This window comes from Dermacentor variabilis, chromosome 6 (genome assembly GCF_050947875.1).
Source record: "Dermacentor variabilis isolate Ectoservices chromosome 6, ASM5094787v1, whole genome shotgun sequence".
In the NCBI taxonomy this organism is placed as follows: Eukaryota; Metazoa; Arthropoda; class Arachnida; order Ixodida; family Ixodidae; genus Dermacentor; species Dermacentor variabilis.
In genome coordinates, this window is record NC_134573.1 from 193,046,235 (window position 1) to 193,070,158 (window position 23,924).

Sequence of the window (23,924 nt, forward strand, 5' to 3'; positions counted from 1 at the left end):
TGAGTGACCGAGATACTCAGTGCGTAGGAACGCTAAAGGAACAGGGGAGCAACAAACGTCGTAGTGTGCACAACACAGTGCGGTAATGTAGATTGTGAGAAGCACTTGTTAGAACGAATAATTAGAAAAAAGTTGGGCTGTGGACTTAGAAGTCTTGTATACGAAATCTATGTCTTTATGTGACTCAAGAGCATGCCGGGCGAATGAGTGGGCGGTGCGAACGGGGTGCGATAACGCTATCGCGTTCCACTCTTGAAGGCAAAGCTTAAGCGTCCTCCAATTTTTGTTTTGTCATTGACAGAAAGAAAGGTCCCAGGGGTCAATTTTTCCGAAATTTTCAGCAAGTGGCAAGAATCTCAAAATTTTGGTGCTCATGAATATTGAATTAGTTACAGTATATCATGTAATCAGCTTGTGCTTGATACGTGATACCTGATATTTTACTAGTTCGCACTTAAAGAAAAGGAAATTTAAGGATATAGAATATGTGCTGCGGAAAGGCGAGGCTTGTACAAACAGATGTGCCTCTACAGAAGCAACCTGCGGCGCCAAATAAGTAAAGCATAACTATGAACAAATGCGTAGAGAGAGAAGAGCACCTTCACATCTTCACGAAACGGCCTTGACCAAGGGCCGAGAGCAGTGGACGGAGGTCGTCGTCACTGAGGTGGGTCGTGGGTGCGCCGCCGACGAGTGCAGCGGGCAAGAGCGCCCGAACAGGAGTGTACACAGCAGCCGTGCGTCAGTTGGGCAGGCATCAAGATTTGAGAAAGGCAAGTTGCCGTCTGTGGCTGCGCCACCCTTGTACAGTGTGCTGCGCTATCGGATGCCAGCAAAGGCGAAAATATGTTTTGCACTCTTTTATTACCTTAAAAATAAAAAAGTGCAAAAGATCTTTTTAATTTTGGACGTGGACGTGGAGGAGCCCGAATGGCGACACTAGAAATGAAAGACTTTATACTCAGCGCTAACCACGGCATCATACAAGACGTGGACGTGCTCGGCAAGGTGCGCTGCAGTGGCCACAGGATGGTAAGAACTCGAATTAGCCTAGACTTGAGGAGGGAATGGAAGAAACCGGTACATAAGAAGCCGATCAATGAGTTAGCGGTAAGAGGGAAAATAGAGGAATTCCGGATCAAGCTACAGAACAGGTATTCGGCCTTAATTCAGGAAGAGGACCTTAGTGTTGAAGATATGAACGACAATCTTATGAGCATCATTAAGGAGTGTGCAATAGAAGTCGGGGATAACTCTGTTAGACTGGATGCCAGTAAACTATCGCAGGAGACGAAAGATCTGATCAAGAAACACCAACGTATGAAAGCCTCTAACCCTGCAGCTAGAATAGAACTGGCAGAACTTTAAGCGTAAGACAGCTGACATGAGGAAGTATAATATGGATAGAATTGAACATGCTCTCAGGAACGGAGGAAGCCTAAAAGCAGTGAAGAAGAAACTAGGAATAGGCAAGAATCAGATGTATGCGTTAAGCGACAAAGCCGGCAATATCATTACTAATATGGATGAGATAGTTCAAGTCGCTGAAGAGTTCTATAGAGATTTATACAGTACCAGTCGCACCCACGACGATAATGGAAGAGAGAATAGTCTAGAGGAATTTGAAATCCCACAAGTAACGTCGGAAGAAGTAAAGAAAGCCTTGGGAGCTATGCAAAGGGGGAAGGCAGCTGGGGAGGATCAGGTAGCAGTAGATTTGTCGAAGAATGGTGGGCAGATTGTTCCAGAAAAACTAGCCACCCTGCATACGCAATGCCTCATGACTTCAAGCGTATCGGAATCTTGGAAGAATGCTAATGTAATCCTAATCCATAACAAAGGGGACGCCAAAGACTTGAAAAATTATAGACCGATCAGCTTACTGTCCGTTGCCTACAAAGTATTTACTAAGGTAATCGCAAATAGAATCCGGAACACCTTAAACTTCTGTCAAGCAAAGGACCAGGCAGAATTCCGTAAAGGCTACTCAACGATAGACCATATTCACACTATCTATCAGGTAATAGAGAAATGTGCGGAATATAACCAACCCTTATATGTAGCTTTCATTGATTACGAGAAAGCGTTTGATTCAGTCGAAACCTCAGCAGTCATGGAGGCATTACGGAATCAGGGTGTAGACGAGCCTTATGTAAGAATACTGAAAGATATCTATAGCGGCTCCACAGCCACCGTAGTTCTTCATAAAGAAAGCAACAAAATGTCAATAAAGAAAAGCGTCAGGCAGGGAGATACGATTTCTCCAATGCTATTCACAGTGTGTTTGCAGGAGGTATTCAGAGACCTGGATTGGGAAGAATCGGGGATAAGAGTTAATGGAGAATACCTTAGTAACTTGCGATTCGCTGATGACATTGCCTTGCTTAGTAACTCAGGGGACCAATTGCAATGCATGCTCGCTGACCTGGAGAGGCAAAGCAGAAGGGTGGGTCTAAAAATTAATCTGCAGAAAACTAAAGTAATGTTTAACAGTCTCGGAAGAGAACAGCAGTTTACGATAGGGAGCGAGGCACTGGAAGTGGTAAGAGAATACATCTACTTAGGACAGGTAGTGACCGCGGATCCGGATCATGAGACTGAAATAATCAGAAGAATAAGAATGGGCTGGGGTGCGTTTGGCAGGCATTCTCAGATCAGGAACAGCAGGTTGCAATTATCTCTCAAGAGAAAAGTGTATAACTGCTGTGTCTTACCAGTACTCACGTACAGCGCAAAAACCTAGAGGCTTACGAAAAGGGTTCTACTTGAGGACGACGCAACGAGCTATGGAAAAAAGAATGACGGGTGCAACGTTAAGGGATAAGAAAAGAGCAGATTGGGTAAAAAGGGGCCCTGCCCTGAGCAGATAGGGCCCCTTTAAGCAAGGGGTGGTGCATGCCGTCTAACGCCTCGTAGAAATCCATCTGTACCAGTTCACCATCTATACCAGATCAATTCATTCATCAGAATGGACATTGATCATTGTGCTGAGCGGTAAAATTGTCGGGGGAAATGCTGCAGAAATCCTGAGAATTGTCTACAAATGCGTAGGCATTATTTGGCTCGGCTGTTACTTCGCTTTTTCCCTAGTTTTGCTTAATTAAGTATCGCCTACCCATCGCTTTGTTTCGGTGCCAAAGAATGCCGACGCATTGCTAGACAAGTCTCAGAATTTCTGTGGCGTTTACGTTGCTTATCATGTCTGTCCTGCTCAGATCAGATCATAATGTTCCGAACGCAATCCTGTTCCATGCAAACACTGGATTACAATCTTCTTTTATTGCTGCAGCCTATACAGGGTGTCCCAACTAACTTGAGCCGGAGTTTTAACATATGCGAATGCCACGTAGCTGGACAGAACCAAGGTTTTTTGCCGTCGCTTGGAGATAGTCAATTTTTTTTCATTCCTCCAAATCAGATCCTTAATCCTAATTAATTAATCAACTTCTCAAATATTACAAATAGAGGAAAAGTGTCAATGAGAAAATTGTAGAGCGACATGAAAAACTCACGATACAGCTTTCTGTTGATCAATACGTGCTAGCAAATAAGAGTGTTTTTTTCCGAGCGAGCAATGAGCCCGCAAATGCAGGCAAAATTGCCGCGCGACTGGCCGCTCCAGGCACTTTGCGTGTATTCGAGGGTTTCTTTCACGCTTGGAAAAACTTTTATGTAGCACGCATTGAGCAACAGAAAGCTGTATCGTGAGTTTTTCATGTCGCTCTACAATTTTCTCATGGACACTTTTTATTATTATATGAGAAGTTGAATAATTAATTATGACTAATTGTCTAATTAGGAAGAATGAAAAAAATAATTTGAGTATTTTCAAGCGACGACAAACAACATTGCCTTGGTTCTGCCCAGCTAAGTGGCGTTCGCATATTTTTAAACTCTACTATCACAATATCGCAACCATCGTCAGATTATTAGCAGTCGGCTATTCTATCCCAAACCAGGCTTCGTTGAACGCCCACCAGTAATTAAAATGAACTTGAATATGAAACTGGTTTGATGCTTCTCATACTGAGCTGAACACTATTACAAGAAGGATACTGAAAAAAAAGAGTAAATTTTTATGAAAATAAAACTTGCGATTCTGCTTACCATGTCTCCAACCTCTTTCGATTTTCCGCATTTTTTGATGTACCGCTGGGTAATGCCGATATTTCACCGTACCTGTGTAAAGTAAATCTTAACGCATGTATCTACATTTGTTTATCGATTATGCATGAAGAGCCCTCGATATCTGTGGATAAATGCCATTTCATATGTGTGCGCGTGTGCGCGTGTGTGCGTGTGCTCATTCTGTAACTCATTTGTAACCGATTGCCAGGGAAAGGGGCGGCAGTCCCATCAAGCTGCTGTTCGGCTCATGAAGCGGAAAATCCGGCGGCGTGGCCGGAGACGATGCAAAATGTCACGTGGTAACAAAGACGCGCGCGCGTTCATCGCCTCTTCGTCGTGCCAGCGTTACCGCACTCCCTCTGCGAAGGCGGTGCCACTCGGTGCGGCGATTCCGGCGAGTTGCGTCGTGCGCCCCGATGGACGAACCTTGTCAGTCAGCAGTTGCGCCCAGCACCTTTGGGCGTCCACACAAGTATGTGAACGAGGCACTTGATGCGGGAAATTGTGCGAGGCCACGTGCAAGCAGTGCCATCACACTTTGTAAAACGACTCGTCGTCGGGAAGACGCCGCAATGCTTTCGCATTCGTTCACGTAGGGATACCTAGGCTGTCAGATATGAAACGGCGATTATTATTAAATTATGGGGTTTTACGTGCCAAAACCACTTTTTGAATGAAACGGCAATGCTCCGGTGGAAGGCTGCACACGCTGCTGGAAAGTTGGACATCGACCGGACGTGTGCACACTGATGACACTTGCCATAAAAATTCGAAACTTCGAACCCTCCGACTGATCACGTATGCATTCCGAAGTGTGTACTGTGCAGTGGAAGTCATGAGACTGGATCCATTCAGTGTGCACTACGATATAAGTCCTAAATCTCGCTCCCCAAGGCTGACAAGACTCCTCCTCAATCTAAGACCAAGTCTTCTCCTTCGTCCAAGAAGCAGGGACCTCTTCCTAAGAAAAAACAAGACGAAGATTGGCCTCTTCTATCCGCTGCTCAACCTAACAACAAATCAAGCTTTCCTCAGGTAAGCTGGGCATCGGTAGCTTCCCACAGCTTACCTAAACCTAAGCAACCTGATACCCCAATCTATGCCCTCCTACAGCAGTTTCAGGACGAAAATCGTCTTCTGTGTAAACAAATTCTCGACCTCCAAACCCCTTCTCCATGTACGACTACTACCACTCGATCTCAACCCTCCACTGATGAACAACGCACTGTAACTCCTCCCCCTGTCAGTGAGAATGGCGATCCTACTCTAACCATGGACACTTCCCCTCCTCCCACTACCATAACCGCCACAAAGCGCAAATCTATTGATGATGGGAGAGATACTTGGGAGGAACACGATAAGCTAAGTCGTAAACTCACCGCACACATTAGAAACTCTAACAATCGCTTTGAGGCCCTTGAAAAACGTATAGATGCCGTAGAAGCCAAGCTCGAGTCCCTCACTACTAACGTTCATAGCCTGAGTGCCCATATAAACGCTAAATTTAACCAGGATGACGCGTGATCGACTTACCCAAATTGATGAGCGATTCAATCAAATTATCGAAAGACTCGATCGACTTCATGGCCGCGTCCACTAAGCGCTCCAACATAGTTGTGTGGCAGTGGAACTGTAGGGGCTTATCGAAAAAGAAGGCCAGTCTGCAACAATACATAGCCAATCTTACACAACCGCCCGCAGTCATTGCTTTACAAGAAACGAATGGTTACGTTAAATTCCCCGGATACAACACATTCCAATGCAGAAGATGGGAACGTCCCGATACCGCGATCCTAGCACAAAAGCATTTGACCGTTACTTGCTCCCATTTCGAGGGCATCGACATTGATCACGACTTCGTACAAATACTTCCTAAATAGACCAGGTCGGCTCCTATCTACATCCTTAACGTTCACAGCAGTCCCAGCTCTAAACATCACCGTCTTACTACCGTTTTTGCTCGTGCTAAACAGGAAGCTCGGAGAAACCGGCTCCTCATTGTTGGCGATTTTAACTCTCCAAATCAGCTACGGGGTCACCCCACTTCCACACCTAAAGGACTAGCTTTATGGACCCACATTCAGGATCATCAACTCACCATCCACAATGACTTCGACACACCTACTCGCTTAGAAAATAGTGTCTCCAAAGATAGATCACCAGATCTCACCCTCACCTCTCGGGTTAACTTAACTAAATGGGAAAACCTTCAAATCAATTTTGGTAGTGATCACTACGTCATTCAGATTTCTGTTACTTTCTCTCACAAGCCCTTTCACACTCTGCCTCCCAAACTCACGGATTGGAACAAATTTCGGAAAACTCGCGCAAATAATGCTCCCGATTCCGTACTTGATCTACAGCAATAGATAAGTCAACTCGAAACGGACGTTGACAATCATACTACAACTATGCCACCTGATGCTCCTTTTCAAACAGCTGATGCCAAACTACTACACAAGTGGCAAGCGAAGGAATCATTATTAAAGCGGTGGACGCCGCCATAACCGCATTCCGCATAACCATATTCGCGTCCGTGTAGCTTGACTTGATGATGACATCCAAGCATATGCGACCCAACTAGTTAATCAACAATGGGGCCAAGTATGTGAGAGCCTGCATGGTAATCTCAATAGTAAAAAGACTTGGCAACTGCTGAGACATTCGCTTGATCCCTCGACTTCGCGTGCTCAACACAGTCACTACATCACTCAATTATTGCTCAAACACAAGGATAATATTCCCCATCTTTTTCAGGAGCTTGCTCGATTACACCTCCGTCCTACCACAACTCATGAGAATTCAGACTATACAGGCGAGGTTAATGAACTTCTCCACGCCCTAATAAGGGAGACAGAAGTTCGACATGCCTCAGCTTCCCTTAAAACTACATCTGCTCCGGGTATAGATAATGCAAATAATAAATTACTCCGAAATCTGGACGAGAAATCTATCTCTGCCCTGACAGAATACTATAATCAGGAAAACTCCTAAAGTAATCTTTATTCCCAAGCCCAATAAACCCTTTGACATAGCTAATCTTAGACCTATTTCCCCCACGTCATGCTTGGGCAAAACGCTCGAACATGTCATGCTTAATCGCTCCAATAAATACACGGAAGAAAATCAGTTATTCCCGCCAGAGATGATTGGCTTTCGCCAGTCGCTTTCTTTCCAGGATGTCATGCTAATGCTCAAGCATGACCTTCTTATACTCCTACATTTAGTAAGCGGTGCATTCAACAACATAGATCATGGATCTATCTTACGTGACGTGAATGTTATTAAGTGTGGTAGAAAAATGCATGACTACATCCGCGAATTTCTCACCAATCGCACAGCTGTCATTAGTCTCAGTGATCAAACTTCTCCCCCAATCCCCCTAGGTAGCTTTGGCACTCCTCAGGGATCTGTGCTCTCGCCGTTTCTGTTTAACCTAGCTATGAGGTCTATCGCTGGGAAGCTGACACAAATACCGGATCTCCCATATTCTTTCTATGCAGACGGCATTACCCTGTGGATTAAGGATGCCTTGGATGGCTACATTCAAGATATCTTACAAGAGGCTGCAGATGCAGTGGCTACGAGAGCCGGGTTTATGAACCTCGAGTGCTTTCCTGCCAAATCTGAGCTGTTAGTTCTATCCGCAAATAAAGGCGCTGCTCCCAACATTCAGATTAACATTAACGGGAAGCAAGTTTCAGTTGTAGACAAAATCCGTGTAATTGGCATGGACATTCAATCTAACCGACTCAATACGTATACACTTCAAATGGTTACTGCCAGCGTAGGTCACACCACACGGCTTATAGGAAGGGTGCACAATAAGCACGGAGGTCTCCGCGAGGCAGAATTACTAAGACTGGTACAGGCATTTGCTGTCAGTAAAATCACATTCTCCCTTATGTCCACTTAACTAGCGCCGAGGAAGATAAAGTTAACTCACTGATACGCAGACTACAAATTTGCCCTTGGAGTGCCAAGTAGAGCTTCCACTGAGAGACGTTTAGCCACAGGTACCTTGACTACTTTTAGTGAGGTCGCAGAAGCCCACCTGACAGCTCAATACCAGGGCTTACCGAATACCCACACTGGTAGGCACATCCTAAACACCCTAAGTATTGCCCCAGCACCCATGACCAATGAGAAATTCAATATTCCCCACCCGATACATGAGCACTTTCATATCCGTCCTCTCCCTAAGAATATGCACCCTGTTCATCAAGAACATAGAAAGTGTGCGGGACGCGAGCGCGGCTGGAAGTCAGCAGAAAGAAGCGACTAATGCGTCCCTGGAGAACACGCAACTGACTTTATTTTTGTGTTCGTCCAGCCTCTACGGCTCGGTTGCGCACCTTTGCACTACTTCCCTTTCCCGCACACTCCGCGATAAGATTTTACCGAGTCAAAAAGGGGAAAGAGTGTCTGGCTGCTGCTGTGCGACCGTTAGGCCGCCATAAAGGCAACAACGAGCTTAAAGCCCTGCAGAAAAAGTTAACTACAAAGACGTGGTCTATGTCGATGCCGCAGAGTATCCATGTGGACACAAATTCGCCATATCAGTCGTTGACTCCACTGGCAGTGTTGCGACGGGAGCATCCTATAATGGATGCCTCTTCTTCGGAGAAGGCAGAGGAGGCGGTGGTGGCATTCGCTGCAACAATACCCAATTACTCTGTCATAGTAAGTGACTCAAAAACTGCCATACACAACTTCGGAGCGGGTAGGGTTTGCAGGACAGCGCTAGCCATTCTATCTCACAAACCGGAAGCCCAACTTCTCAGTTTAATCTGGATACCTGCTCACGCAGGCCTAATCTGCAATGAAGCGACCCACATAAGTGCTCGAGCTTTCACGAACCGAGCAGACGCCAATAATCTCCCTCCAGCATTCACCTCGAAAGACAGATTATTTACATACCACGACATTTGCGGGCATTACCGCCTAGGTCGTCTAACCCTCCCTCCTTTAGTGATTCGGTCGTCACGCATACACGAGGTACCATGGCGTAAACTACAGACTCGCACTTTTCTATCTCCTGCCTTACGTCACAAAATTCACCTACTTCAGCCTGCAAGTTTTATCCTACTAGCAGAGCGGACCTTAACCACATTATGTGGCAATGCAAGAACCACTCACCTCCCCCTAACCTTTGTAGAGCTCTAAGTAGTAGGGAGCTGTGGGAGGCTGCCATTCCCAGCTACAACCCCGAACTTCAGGAATCTATCCTGAGGTGGTCTGAAGTGGTAGAGGAGGTCTACCGCGAGTAGGATAACCTCCCTCGCATTCTTCTCGCAGCCCCTTTCCCTTTGAAATGGGATAACTAAAGTTGTTTCTCGCTCTCTCTCTCTCTCTCTCCCTTTACATTCTAAAGCGAAGCAATCTTTACCTCTTCCTTCGATTTTTCCACTGCTGCTGCTGCTGCTGTCGCGCACACCTAGTCGGGGGGGGGGGGGGGTCAGAGCGTGTATACACACGAAAGGCGCGAGTAAAAGGCGACGGGAGAAACTCGTTTTCACCCCACCGCGTCGAATGTGCACAATACCCTCTGGAGCTCCCTGGCCGTCGCCACCTTAAGTTATAATTATCCGCGACTCCCCTCAGAAGCATTGCAGAAACTGCAGCGTTTCCCTTTCTACTAACGTGCGAGGCCGGAGGAGACGCAGATAGAACTGTAGAGAGGAGAAGAAGAGGGAGGAGAAGACGGTCCGCTTTGAAAAGCCGCGAGAGAAAAGATGCGCGAGGAGGGAAGTGGAGAGGAGGGTGCAGAGGAACGCGGAAAGTGGAGAAGGGTATGGCACACGTATGGGGAGTGCTGAACGCCTGCGTCACCTCTGCCGAGGGTCGGTCCTGTGTTGTAATATCTTTGGCATCAGCACACTTATGGGGAGTGCTGAACGCCTGCGTCACCTCTGCCGCGGGTCGGCCTAATGTTGTACTCTCTTCGGCGTCGGCACACACACGTGTGGAGTGTGCTCAACGCCTGCGTCACCTCTACCGCGGGTCGGCCCGGTATTGTACTATCTTCGGGCTCGGCACATGTATGGGAAGTGCTGAACGCCTGCGTCACCTACACCGCGGGTCTGCCCGGTATTGTACTGTCTTCGGGATCGGCCCACGTATGAGGAGTGCTGAATGCCTGCGTCACCTCTGCCGCTGGTCGGCCCGGTATTGTGCTATCTTCGGGATCGGCCCACGTATGGGGAGTGCTTAACGCCTGCGTCACCTCCACCGCAGGTCGGCCCGGTGTTGTACTATCTTCGGGATCGGCCCACGTATGGGGAATGCTGAACGTCTGCGTCAGCTCTGCCGCGGGTCGGCCCGGTATTGTACCATCTTCGAAATTTTTTCTGCACGAAGACGCTATAGTGGGAAAGGTAGTACTCAAAACCTTCGCTGTTAAGTGGATATGGCGTTGCGCTGCTAAACTCGAGCTCACGGGTCCAAACCAGGTCGCGGAATTCGATTCGTAATTCGTAATTCTGTTTAGGTGCATGTTACAGAACTCCAGGTGGTGAGAACTGAACAGGGTGCCTCATAAGCATATCGCCAGACTTAAAACGCTAGAAATTGTTCAATTAAAAAAAGAACAAGAAAAAAAGAAGGTAGCTACGTCGTTCGGCTTCCTTCTAGGGGTGTAAACGAAAGAAATTATTCTCGAGCCTGATTACTGAGAAAAGCGTGTTACGCTTATCTTATATTCCATACCTTCCATGTAATGCCGTTCCCAACTGTACGTCCGCTCAACTAAGCAGCTTCTGCAATATAAACGGCTGCTTTCAGTTATCCGGTGCACTATCATAAGAACAATGCTGAAGCCTTTAAAGGAACCGCATGCTTCGCATAAACGTAGACATATTTGTGGTTCTGCTTTATTCGTTGAAGAATAATAGTGTGGTACCACATTGGGCACCGTTAATGGGTTGCAGATATGGTGAGACTGTAAAAAAAATGTTTTCCTTGCCTGAATAAAGTTTGTAGCTTTACAGGCTGTCTCAAAACGGGGCGTTTATATTGAATGGCAGCCAGGAACTTGTTCACCAGCACCGCTTAGCACCCGTGCGCTAATTCTCTCAGGAACTGGTGCGCCTCGGCGCAGCAGCCACGACTCTCCAGCAGCGCAATCATTCGGAACAAGAGTCCTCGCTGGCATCGGCCCTTCATCTTCGAAACTTGAAAAGTGCTGTTATGCGTTACATTCGAACGGAAACGGCTATTCGATAATCTTTAATGGTGAATTCTGAAGTCAAATACGATCTCAGTAGCAAATACCATTCCATTGGACTACATGCTTCTACTTCATTTCACCTGCACGCTGAAGTAGATCGCCACACAAACCACGGAGATTGCGTCGTTGAAGACTTCCCGGTCTCCCCGATTCAGTCCGAGTGCACGGGTAAATACGGGGCGTTTTTTCTTTTTTTCTAACTGCACCAATTCTTTTAAATATACCTGTGGCAGATAGCACAATTATAATCCTTGATATAAATTACTCGATCAGGTGGTCATTACTTCAACAATAAATCAAAATACTTAGCTAAATAATTAACATGATTACATTGATTAACTTTCTGATTATTAACATTACGGCCACTACGTCAATCGGCGAATTACAGCCGGTGAGTTCGCAAGGCGCACTTACTTGGAACGAATTCTCCCGACTGCACCAGTTTCGAGATATTGATTTTCAAGGTATCCGACGAAATGCATTGGTGTTCCAGTTACTTTTGTGCTTGAATGAATAAAACAGCGCCATCTTTTAAAAAAGTAGCTGGAACGCCAATGCATGTTGTCGGACACTGAATATCTCGAGACTGGTGCAGTCGGGAGAACTCAGCGGGCCTTTTCATCGGGCGAGGAGGAAAGGGGGCGCGGCGAGCTTCTCCCTGGCTTCCGGCGCGGCGCTGCTTGAAAGTATTGCTGTCGCCTGCTGCGATTTCCGGATGTTTTAGATCGTACTTTCTGAAATTTACGCAATGTCCGTTCATAATGAGGTAGTCAGGGAAGCCTTTCGGTGCATCGGTAACTACAGTACGCGGAAATATCTCTTGGGGGCGCTAACATGCGACGCGAATTATCAGCCGCGGTGTGTGCATGTGCTGTGAACTATTTTGCCTACATCGGTTTTAATTCAACGAAGAGAACCGGCGTTTGTGTATTACCAGCATGAAATGGTAGATCTGCTCACTATCTGATCGCTTGGCGTAGGAACGAAAACATAAGAGCGCATTCTAGTGTACGGCCGACCTAAGGCAACCACGAAACATCTAAGCGGAGGCTCTATCAAATATCATCGTTCTCACGCATTTCAAGTCTAGTAGACCTGAAATCGCTGTATATCTACGCTAGCCTTCCTGCATGAGGCGCTGCTCAACAAAGTGATCACTGCGGTTGGTGAACCAGCATGATACACGTGCAGGGCGTTTCAGCGAACGCTTTCAAAATTCTTTTAAAGGTTGCCTGTGGCAGATGGCTCAATTCTAGTTTATGAGCCAGTCTACTCGAGACGGCGGACACTACTTAAAAAAATTGAAATTAAAAATTGACTAATTAACAGAAATGCCCTAATCGACTTTATAACTAATTATCTTACAACCCATGTTGTAATTTAAAAATTCTAGCAGTGGACTTCGCAAGGCTGATCCACTTGGAATGAATTTTCAAGTTGACACCAGTTTCGAGATACATATTCCCGAACTTTGCGGAGAAATGCATTGGCGTTCCAGTTACTTGTGTGCTTCAGTGCATGAAACGACGTTTTGTTAACAAATTAGCTCAAACGCCAAAACATTTCTCCGCAAAGTTCGGGAATGTATATATCTCGAAACTGGTGCTGTCAACTTGAAAATTCGTTCCAAGTGGATCAGCCTTGCGAACTCCACGGCTATAATTTGTAAATTTATTTATTTTATTTATTTATTTACAAATACTGCAGTCCGGTAGGGCTATTGCGGGAGTGGGTGAATACAAATTGTGGGGAGAAAACTAATCACCATACAAAAGAAGCATATGTGAGTAGCATGGCTAAGGGGAGCACTCAATAGCATCACCAAATTCTCTATGTGGTAAACAACGGATGGAACCAGGCAGGTCATTCCAGAGTTCAATTGTCCTAGGAAAAAAACTGTATGTAAAAGTGTTGGGGCGAGCAAAAAAGACAGATAAGTTTAAGTCATTGCTGTTTCTCGTGATTAGGGGCTTTGCACGGGTCAGATATGTATTAGGGGAAGCGTAATGTGGAGAGTAAGCGAGCAAAAAAGACAGATAAGTTTAAGTCATTGCTGTTTCTCGTGATTAGGGGCTTTGCACGGGTCAGATATGTATTAGGGGAAGCGTAATGTGGAGAGTAAAATAGAGAGTGTAGAAATTTCAGAGAATTAATGTTACGATGGTGGGAAAGAGGGGTTAAACCGAGCATATGCAGATGAGGTGACAGTGAAAACATTCTGTCATAACGGCAGTATATGAAACGAACCGCCTTTTTCTGAACTTGCTCAATTTTGTGGATGTCCGAAATGTTGTAAGGGTTCCATATGGTAGCCGCATATTCAAGAATAGGTCTTACAAGTGTTTTGTATGTAAAGAGTTTAGTTTCTTTGAGGGCAGCATGTAGTATTCCAAGTTTTTTTGGTCCTTTCTTGCAAGTTGTTAGAATATGTTCTGACCAGGATAACCTTGGAGTGAAAAGGAGGCCTTATATCCATATGCGCGCTGCAGAAAAGTGGATTTATAAGAGTAATTGAAATATGAGCAATTAGCATGCTTGTGAAAGGACATGGCGACTGTTTTTTTTTTTTTGAAGTTAATGTTCATTTGCCAGAGTTCGCACCATTCACAAAAACTTATAAAAGATTGATTCAGAGTGTTATGATCGTTAGATGAAGAAATGACATTGTAGAGAACGCAGTCGTCAGCGTAAAGCCGAATTTTTACTGAAACAGAGCTTGGAATGTCGTTAATATAAAGCAAAAAAAGCAATGGCCCTAAAATAGAACCTTGGGGCACACCGGAAGATACTGACGCGTCAGGAGAGTTGAATGAATTAAAAGAAACATACTGTGAACGATCATAAAGAAAACTACGGATCCAGTCAACGAGAAGAGGGTTACTAAGGATAAGGCTTAGCTTATGTAATAGTTTAGGATGTGGTATAGTATCAAATGCTTTGGATAAATCAATGAAGAGCGCATCTAGTTGATGACCTAAATCAAGAGCAAAACTGATGTCATGTGTAAATTCAGTTAATTGAGTCACTGTGCTAAAACCACTACGAAATCCATGCTGAGCGCTGCATAAGATGTAATTAAACTCGAGAAAAGTGATAATGTGTATATAAATTATGTGTTCAAGGAGTTTGCATGCATGAGAAGTTAAATAAATGGGTCTATAATTTAGAAGAGATTGTTTCTGCCCACATTTGAACAATGGAATGACTCTAGCCCGTTTCCATGAACAAGGAACTGTACAAGTGGATACCGATTTCTCAAAAATCAATGTGAGGTATTGACCCGTCCATAAGAACGATGAAGGAACACATTGTTGACATTGTCTGGACTGCAGCCTTTTTTGGTGTCAAGATTTAAAATGAGGTTCAGGACTTCTTGCTTAGATATTGTAACATTGTTAATTGCACAGGACATGTTAGTTGTCGTGGAGCAGGGAGGAATTACGCCATTGTCCTGTGTGAATACAGACTGAAAATATTCATTGAATGCTTTACTAATATGTCCAGGATCACTTATTTTGGAATCATCTAATAGAAATGTCTGGGTGGTGTTTTTTATTGGCGAAATCGAGCTCCAAAATTTTCGTGGGTTATTTTTAATTAAATTAGGTAGAGTGAACTGATAATAAAAGTTCTTAGCTGCATCAATTTTTTGACGGAGTTCTTCCTTCATAAAGCGGAACTGGTCATTTGTTTCGGCATTCATGTGGCGCTTCCGACGTGCTCTGGCTACTCGAGGCTTCAAATGCAATATTTCCCTTGTCATCCAAGGAAGATCAGGATTTTTCTTTTTTTTTTTAATGGCACATAGCGCTCTATGCAAATATGAACAATGTTTTCAAAATGGGATGCTATAGCATTGATATCACTGGTAGTGCATAACCGGGAGAATGTCGAATGAAATGCTTAATGTATGAAATATGGACGTATCATCTGCATGATTATAATCGTAAAAACTGGTGTATTCATAAGATGGCGCCTTGAAACTGAAAGATTAATAGTAGAAATAACAGCTTTGTGATCGGAAATACCGTCCATAATCTCACACTCAAAGCCACTTGCAAAGAGCGGTACATTTAGGAAAATCAAATCTAGTATAGAGGACTCTCCAGTAGGATCAGACACAATTTGTTTCAGTCCAAGGGATAGTGAACATTCAAGGACGTTATCACCAGTTGCCGATAACGAAGCCCACGAACCGTTAGGTACATTGAAGTCCCCCATGCAGGTTAAATTTGAAGAGCACGAACCGCGCTCTTGGATGAACGCGTTAAGGATCGTTTTTTTTTTCATTTGAGTCATGTCTGGGAGGTCGATAAAACACACCAATGATTACATTTGTTTTGTTAATGTGCACCTTACACCAGATCGTCTCGAAGTGGGGATTGTAGTACAGAAAACTGTAGGTCAGAGCGCAAAAACAAGGCAACTCCTCCGCCTCTGCCCGCTTTCCTGTCTACTCTTATGACGTTATATCCTGGGGGAGTTACTTCGCAGTCAAAGATGTCGCTATGCAACCAGGTCTCAGTAACACCGATAACATGCGGGGAATGCGATGCCACCAAAGAGGAAAAGCTTGAATATTTGTTAGATAGGCTCCTTGCGTTAAGATTTAATATACAAAGTTTGTCCTGCTTGTCATTGTTAAGTCAAGGATTGTTCCCCTGGGAGAGCGGTAAATGATGGTGAGTGGTATGATCAGGAACTTTTACAAGAGAGTTGGAAACAACATCCCAATTGTAGAGCTGATTATCAACAAACGCATGGTCGTACCTGAGGTGTACCACTGAACCGTTGTTACGGAATTGTGCTGTAGCGTCCCATAGTTTTTTCCGATGAAGCGTACGTATGAAGAAAATCTTCGGATAAGCGCCACTGAGACCCTTTTAGCTTATAGCCATTCTTTAGAGTACTAATCTTTTCACGAAAATCTAGGAGCTTTATAATGATGGGTCGAGGTCTCCCACCTCTAGGTCTGCCAAGCCTATGCAATCGCTCAACTTGAGGAAAATCAAGCTTTAGTACGTCAGTAAAAAAATTCTTAACTTGCGATTGCAGCGATTCATTAGTGTCACGCTCAGATTCTGTTAGACCGTAAAGAATAAGGTTGTTGCGACGCGAGCGATTCTCTAAATCATCATTTTGGGAAGCAAGTGTGTTAATAGTGGATGGCATTTTCTGAATTTGGCTCTGCAGGTTATCGTAGTGTGCTGTGCTAAACGTGGGTGCCTGCTGCTCAAGATCAACTATGCGTTTTTCAATGACATCAAATCGAGCGTCGATAGATTTTCGCATGTCTGCTATATCCTTTGTTATCTTATTTTGCGCGGCAAGAAGCTGAGCGAACATTTCGGATACCATAGAGCCAGAATCATCTGTTTGAGTGGCGGAGCGTTTTGTAGGGCCCGGGTTTGTTTCAATATCGTCACTCAGTAGGAGGCTGCTAATGCAGTAAACAAGATCAGCACATACAGAAATACATGCAGAACGACATTCGTGTGGGCAAGGAATCAGCAATAAGAAGTGGTTGTCAGATCGAATACAATAAGCGTTCTGAAGGTAACATACCTGCGTGAAGAAGAGACACCGTTTGAACATCTGAACATTTGAACTATCTTCCAGGGCGGAGATAGGGCAGTCATCGCGCGCATGCGTGAACATCAGGGCGTGATGACATGTGAGCGGTGATGCATCCAGGAAGGCCTTCGTAGTATACTCCGGGAAAGCAGCCAAGCCGGTGAAAAGCTGCGTGAAGAAGAGACAACATTTGAACATCTGGCCTGTATTGCTGCTGCCTTGCCCACTCATGGCAATATGGCAGATGTCAATATGGGCCATAATGTAATTAGTTAAAAACTTAGTTAGTGCATTTTCACTATTTAGTCGATTTTGCACCTCAATTTTTTGTGCAAGTATTGTCCGCTGCATCGAGTACACCAGCTCATGAACTAGGATTGTGATATTTGCCACAGGCAACCTTTAAAGATTTTTGAAAGTGTTCGCTGAAACACCCTGTATAAGCTATGTGCATCGGCATTGCCATTTTTTTTTCCTGTAAAGCCATAACATCAGAGATGGATTGCATAAAAAGAATGCGACGGCTATATTTGAAGACAAAATTTCCGTAATACGTGTGAGTGCGCCGTTGAGAACGGAACGAACACAACCTAAAAAAAATTCGGTTGTCATCCTCTTTCTCGGAAGACAAAGAGAAAATGGGCCTATAGTCACGCCGCACAACGTTTATATATATATAAACGTTGTATTATATATATACGTTTATATATATATAAACAACGTTTATATATATATAAACAACGTAAATATATATATATATATATTGACTGGGCATGGCAGCATCGACAGAATGCGGAGCACTAATCCGTTTGTCTTCCTTGTGCAGCTGTGTGGCCTTCTTGGGTGTTTCAACGTTGGCTGTCCGGACATCGGCGTGCTGAACCTCTCTGCGCATGTCCATCTTTCAACGCATCAAGACATCGATCAAGAAATACGCCCACCAGCATTGGAATCTTGGAATCCGTATCATCATTCTTCGGCAACACGTTCTCATTGCCAGGAACCTGGACTGCAGGGGGCATCACAGTGCACTCAAGCTATAAATGGGATTCATGCTCGTTTTGCAACCACTGGGCATGGCAGCATCGACAGAATGCGGAGCACTAATCCGTTTGTCTTCCTTGTGCAGCTGTGTGGCCTTCTTGGGTGTTTCAACGTTGGCTGTCCGGACATCGGCGTGCTGAACCTCTCTGCGCATGTCCATCTTTCAACGCATCAAGACATCGATCAAGAAATACGCCCACCAGCATTGGAATCTTGGAATCCGTATCATCATTCTTCGGCAACACGTTCTCATTGCCAGGAACCTGGACTGCAGGGGGCATCACAGTGCACTCAAGCTATAAATGGGATTCATGCTCGTTTTGCAACCACTGGGCATGGCAGCATCGACAGAATGCGGAGCACTAATCCGTTTGTCTTCCTTGTGCAGGTGAGCAAAAAGTATGGAAAATGTTTTCGTTCTAATGACCTATTCCTGTTGGTGCTGCCGTGCCCTCGGCTTTGTTGCTTGCTACAGGTTTTCACATTGTGTCTGAGGAAATTATTATTGTTAGCCGGAGACATTGAATCGAACCCAGGCCCTGACATGACCCGAATTTTACAACAACTTAATGATATTGCAGTCGACATAAAAGATATGAAAGAGAACAGATTACTGAACATAGAGAACAAATTAGATGCCCTGTCCAGGCTTGAGAGCCGAGTAACGTCCTGCCAAGAACAGGTTAGTTGTATGAGTACAACGATTGAAAGGCTTGAAGCAAGGCTTGAGCATCTTGAAAATTATAGTAGGAGGTCAAATCTGATCATATATGGCATCCCAGAAACTGAAGAGGAAACAAATGAATCGCTTGAAGAAACCGTAAACAAAGATATTTTTCATGATATTTTAGGACTCGACCCTATCCCTATTGAGCGGATACATAGGTTAGGTAAACCGGCAATTGACAAAACACGTCCTGTAATCCTAAAGCTTTTAGACAGTAGGCATAAAACTGTGATACTCAAGAACGGAAAGAAACTAAAGGGAAAAGATTATTCAATTGGCGAAGACTTTTCAAAGAACGTTCGTGAACTAAGAAAGAAACTATGGGATAGCGCGAAGCCGAACCGAGATAAAAAAGAAAGGGTTTCCTTGGTGTTTGATAAGTTATATATCAATAATATTCCTTACGTTTGGGACTGCGAAAAAAATGATAAAGTGAGGGTTCAAAAAAACGACGGGATCGGCGCAAGTCGGCCCGTGACGCGAAGTTGTACGCAGTTGCGAAACCGCTCACCAATAAAGTGAGTGGTTCATTTACCTCAGCTTCTTTCTTCACTAAGACAGATAGCTTGTCTTGCCATAGTAACACGGGCCAATCTAGTATAAAAAGCTTGAGAATAGCTAACATTAACGCACGCAGCGTTGCAAACAAGAAAGACTCGCTTGAACTTAAACTGCTGGAGTTCGACCCACACATATCAGTCCTGACGGAAACTTGGTTACATGAGGACTTAGCAGATGACCTGGTATTTCCTCCTCATTATAAAGTTGTTCGCAAGGACAGGACCTCAAGGGGTGGTGGCGTAGCCATTCTCTTAAAAGACTCTGTAGAATGCGACCTTGTATATGATGTTCCTGACCTTGAATGCCTTTGCATAAAAATTTCTTGCTGGGGTCATTCTTTCATCCTGTATGGTTGCTACAGGCCACCAGATGCCGCACCCGACTATCTTATTAAGCTACAACATCACCTGTCTCATTTCCAAAATAAGAAAATACTGTTAATAGGTGACTTCAATCTGCCAGATGTGTGCTGGTACCGCCTACAAGGCGGTGCTAAGTCTGGGAGCAATGCAGACGTTCTGTTTGATGTCATGCTTACTCATGATTTAGCTCAAATTGTAAATCAACCTACTCGTGTACAAGGTTCATCTTCCTCTATACTAGACTTAGTTTTTGCTAGCCGTCAATATTCTATGCATACTGTATCGGTCGAAACAGGCATTTCAGACCATCACCTCGTAAGCGTATCGATAGATTTAGTTAAGTCCCCTTACCACAACAAAAAAGCCAGTCACGTACGTTGTTTCAAGGATTATTCTAGGGCTGATGATGCCGCAGTGATTGATCATATGGAAACTTGTTTATCGAGCTTCGATGATAATGACGATGTCTGCAAGCTGTGGGAGCGATTCGTCGAAATGTGTCAATATTGTCTAAATGCCTTTGTTCCGAATAAACGCAAAAAAGTTCACAAACGCACACCTTGGATGACGCGGAAGATTATTCAACTGAAGCGAAAACTAAAAAGATCTAAGAAAAAAAACCACCAGTTAAGTCAGATTGAAACGCTTAAAAATAATCTTGAACGTGCGGTTCGTGAGTCAAAAGACTTCTACTTTAACACAACATTACCCAGTTTTGTTAAAAATGACCCAAGTAAATTTTGGAACTTCCTGAGTGACAGCAAGAAACATATCTCAAAAATAACAGCGGAGGGAGATACTTTGACTGATCCGATTGATATTGCACGCCATTTTAATTATTTTTTTCACAGCGTATTCTCTAAAGAAGGTGTACAAACTGTACAAAGCGCATCAAATTTTCCTGTATCGGAGGTTGACTTTGTTAGCCTCCCTGGTGTATTTGCTTTGCTTTTAGAACTGAAACCTAAAACTTCTTCTGGTCCTGATAATTTACCCAATGTATTTTTGCGACGCTATGCCGAAATAATTGCGAAGTTTCTTTTTGTGCTGTTTAAAAAATCTCTGCTGTCATCAAAACTTCCGGTTGAATGGAAGACTGCTCGAGTTGTTCCCATCTTTAAAAAAGGTGACTGCACATTACTACAAAATTACCGTCCTATTTCTTTAACTTCCGCATGCTGTAAAATGCTCGAACATATTATTGCTAAACATATTAACAAATTTCTTGAAGAACACTCCATATTAAGCGACTTTCAGCATGGGTTTAGAAAGGGCTATTCTACAATAACACAATTAGTTACAATAGTACACACCTTTGCTAAAACACTGGATATGAATGGTCAAATAGACGCCATATTTATGGATTTCAGCAAAGCATTTGATAAAGTTCACCACGAAAAACTGATTCAAAAACTAAAAAACATTAATCTTCCAGACATTTTAATATCGTGGATTCAAGATTACCTCACGAATAGAGTGCAATTTGTTTCAGTCGATGGGTGCAGCTCCAGTTGTCTCCCAGTCACCTCTGGGGTGCCCCAAGGAAGCGTCTTGGGGCCTTTGCTTTTTCAGATTTACATAAATGATATTGTTAATGTGGTTACTCCAGGAACTCATATTCGCTTGTTTGCTGATGATTGTGTCGTTTTCCGTCAAATTACGTGTACTAACGATCAAAACGAACTTGACCAGTGTCTTCGAAATGTTCTTGATTGGTGCAGCGAGTTTTCCATGGTTCTTAACACTGAAAAAACAGTTTCGATGCAAATAACACATAAAAAGAACCCAATTAACCACGTGTATACACTGGGATCATCAACACTAAAGCAGGTTAATAGCTACAAATATCTAGGTGTAACAATCACAAGCCGTCTTTCCTGGAACTCACATATAGATAACATATGCTCCTCTGCATTTAAAAAGCTGTGTTTTCTGAGGCATAAACTAAGAAATTCACCTTCTCACATAAAACTTCTAACGTATAACACTTACATCAGGCCAAAGCTCGAGTATGCTTCGGTTGTTTGGGACCCATTCACTAAACTTAACATAGATAAATTAGAAAGGGTTCAAAGAAAAGCTGTTAGGTTTATCTATTCCAAATTTAAAATCACCGACTCCCCCACTGACCTCATGGCGGCTAACAATATTGAAACACTTGAAACGCGAAGAGGAAAATATCGCCTTGAATTTCTTTATTCTTTACTTAACCATAAGTTTGCTTTGGATCCTTCACAGTACATATCCCCTCTAACCACACGTTATACCCGACATCATCACATTCACTCATTGACACCGTATTTTGCGAAAACTGACTGTTTTAAATATTCCTTTTTTCCGCGGACAATATCCGATTGGAACCATGTTATGACATCTTAATAGTTTGCTATATTTGTCTCCTTATTTTTATGTATATTTCTTTTCATTGTGTTCTGTATCTTTTGAGTTTTAAGAATATATGCCTGTCCTGCTTGGACCCTGAAAAGGGTCTGCAGTATGTACTAAATAAAATAAAAATAAAATAAATAAATAAAAATAAACATTGATGCCGCATGCTTGGACCATGCGCTACATAGAACGAAGATATCTGTAATCCAGCACTTACCACTATTTAGGACGCTCGCGCATGCAGTTCGCAAACAGTTGCTATGCTGGACGAGCTTAATTCACACTGTAAGGTATGCTGTCATTGGGCTCCAGCATTGCCCAGGGGGCGCTGCGAAAATGGTGCTAGAAAGCGCCCTCTCTCATGTACCGAGCTCGGTCTTCGGAAAGCACGTTTACAATATGGACCCACCACTTTCGGTTTTGTTGTACCACGGCTTGCAGCGAATATCGGGCGCCGAAGATTTTTTCAGGGGTGGCACGCTGCGTAAAGGCAATAAATTATGCAACGCCGAATACGTGTACGCCGTGCAAGAAATAAGCGGCGAAGTTTTAGCGCGGTGTCAATCGCAAGTGAAGCGAGTCGCGTACGAAGTTGAACTTCAGGTAAGTTCCGCACGTTGCTAGATTCAGGCGCGCAAACGCGAGGAAATGCTTGCTATAAATGAATTCACAGCAGCGATAAGCACACGTGCACGGAACTGCTCGAGCGCACGTATACGCGTCGCGACGGCAGCGGTCTTTCGACATGCCGCGAAACGGCGGGCCTCCTGCAATCTTTGTTGACTGCATGCCGCTAGACATGCAGTTATGCCTGCACTGTAGTAGCGGCCAGCTGTCCCTTTAGCAACAGATAACTGATGCAATGCATGCGAGCTCGCAGTAAAGTACGTGCGAATCGCGCTGCAGCGCGAGCTCCAGCGCTGCTCGATGTAGCTTTTAATGCGAGAGCGCTCGAACATCGATCTGCTGCAATCAATACTACCTTGCTACGCTGCTTCAAAGTGCTGGCTTGAGGTCAAGGATAAGCACATTTAATTCTCTAACCTGTGCTGCTCATAGTGGTGTAGTGAATTGTCACTGAATCAGCCCGACCATTTGTGATCATTTGTGTCATTTGTGCACACACCTGGTCACTTCACCACTTCGCACCAGTCGAATTGTCAATTGTCGCTGTGGCGGGGCGTCGAATCGTGAATCACCAGCCATGCCTGCTGCTATGTCGGTCTGCCGTCAGGACTTTAGGTGCTAAAGACCGAATTTTAGGATAATCAAGCAAGCTTCAAGACAGGCGAAGCAGTCAGCATGACGCGAAGTTTCGCTTACCCAGCGCGACGAACTGCAGCTATCCAGCGCGCCCGACGCTCCGCTTCGTGAGGCCTTGAAAGAAAACGCTAGAATCTGATGTTGGGATTCAGGCCTTCTTGTTCATGGCAGCCCACGACGCAGAAGTAACGACGGTGACGCTTTTTCTAGGCTGAGCTAGGTCTCTCCGGATCGGCGTCGCCGATTCCTTCTGCTTCCAGCATTACGTCTCACAGAGAGTCCGTTTTGGTTGAACTATACTCAGCGACTAGCTCGCAGCGTGGTCGGCGTGGTCTGAGAGACGTGACGAGCCTTTTCGCACTCGCAACAGAGTAGAAAAAAGTGCGAATCAACGCAAAACTCGGGCTAGAAACGTGCTTCGCCACAGCCAGGGCTCAATACTACCCAAGCCGGTACTACCCAGATGACGTTTCGCGTGCCGCCACTAGGCGCCGCTACTATACCTCAAACTCCAGCGGAAGACGCCCATTAATAACGAAAACTATTTTATTCATGGGTGGAAACCTCATCCACTGAACCAAGTATAGTCCCGCAATGTAATCTGCAGCTAACGGTTTGAAGGCTTGTCAAAGTATAACAGCACAGCTCC